This window comes from Oryzias melastigma, unplaced genomic scaffold, assembly GCF_002922805.2.
Source record: "Oryzias melastigma strain HK-1 unplaced genomic scaffold, ASM292280v2 sc05175, whole genome shotgun sequence".
NCBI lineage: Eukaryota > Metazoa > Chordata > Actinopteri > Beloniformes > Adrianichthyidae > Oryzias > Oryzias melastigma.
In genome coordinates, this window is record NW_023421742.1 from 1 (window position 1) to 1,547 (window position 1,547).

The 1,547-nt window shown below is 33.5% G+C and overlaps 1 long non-coding RNA gene across 1 annotated transcript; it reads left to right on the forward strand.

Moving 5' to 3' along the window:
* The first annotated feature begins 135 nt into the window (after nucleotides 1-135).
* Nucleotides 136-1,547, forward strand: LOC118598582. Its single transcript, XR_004947627.1, has 3 exons — nucleotides 136-471; nucleotides 1,191-1,257; nucleotides 1,482-1,547. It is a non-coding gene; the product is annotated as an uncharacterized LOC118598582 (long non-coding RNA).

Sequence of the window (1,547 nt, forward strand, 5' to 3'; positions counted from 1 at the left end):
TGTTCACGCTTTACATGCTGCCTTTAGGAGACATAATCAGGAAACATAACATTAATTTTCACTGTTATGCAGATGATACACAGCTGTATTTATCCATTAAACCAGACCAGAATGACCACCTTCACTGAAAAAAAGGATTTCTAGAGTCTTTGAATTTACTCGAATTAAAGTAGTAAATGCAACACAATTTATTCATATTTTCTCTGTTAATGTCATTTAAACAAGTTAAAACTATGTGATTGAATAACTTGTTTAATATGCTTGTTTCTATCATGTAGACTGAAAGTGATTTAATTAAAAAAGTAAATTTGATGTAATTAAGTTCCTTCAAAACAGGAAAAGGAAATGGATTAAAAAATTCAAAATGCTGAGTAACGGTCCAAAGTTCAGTAGAAGAAATCTCAGTGGAGGGAACATCGGCTGGCATGGCGTCTTTTCAGTGGCACTAATGAAGACCTTCAAAGTGAAAAGGTAAGTTTAAATATGTTGCGTAAGATATTTACAACATTACCAATAATAATTCTGCCTTTTTTAAACAACTTAATTCTCTGACTAACCACAACAAAACCTGTTACTGCTAGCTAGCTAGCTAGCTAGTGCACTCACACCGACCCACTTAGTAAAAGCCAATGAAAAAGCGATTGTTTTGTCATCTGCACACCAGTTGTTTTTTGTAATGCATGGGCAATTATTAAAAAAATGTATCTGCACTTGGAAGAAACACTGCACACATAAAAAATACCACACGCATGCAAGTGAGCTGTTGCTCGTCATGGGAAGACATTTTCTGCATGTTGAGAGAAAATCTGCTTGAGGAGTTGTAAGGGGGATACTTTTAACAGTATGGGGTGGACTCTTAAGCTCCAGTGGAACAAACATGACGTGTTTTTGGTTGAAGAATCAAAGACATTAATTCCTCATTTTAAACAATGACCCTCCCTCACAGAGGGAGGGTCATTGTTTAAAATGAGGGTCACAAGTTTATGTTGATCTCAGAATTGTGCAAAAAACAGGAAAAACTTTATTATTTGAGTTCAGCACTGAAAAAAATATTTGTTTCTTAAAAACATTTATTTTCATTTTTTGAGAAACATAAACAGACATTTTGGACATGTATAGAAAATGTGCCTAACTATTTCTATTTACCAAAAAAATACTGTGTATTTAATATTATGTTTATCCCCTGACAGATTGATTCCCGTGGTGATTCACAGTGGACCCACTACACTTGATGTTTATGTACAGCTGGACGTGGAAGTAAGTACTTGGAAAATATTTGTCATTTATAATAACTAATGTTGGCAGTAGTATTTGAATTTTTGATCGTGTCATAGAATTTTTAGATTGTAAGCGGCAAAACTAATTTGATTCATAGATTTGAAAATTGTGCACCAAAAAATTCATTGATTTATTGATTTACATTTTGATACTAACTGTGTTGTACAACTAGAGTTGAAAAATAAAAACCTTTTCTTTTCCAGCGTAATGATGCAGAGGCTGGGTGAGAAGACATTATTAAAGGAGCGTGTGTTTACATGGATGAAGAT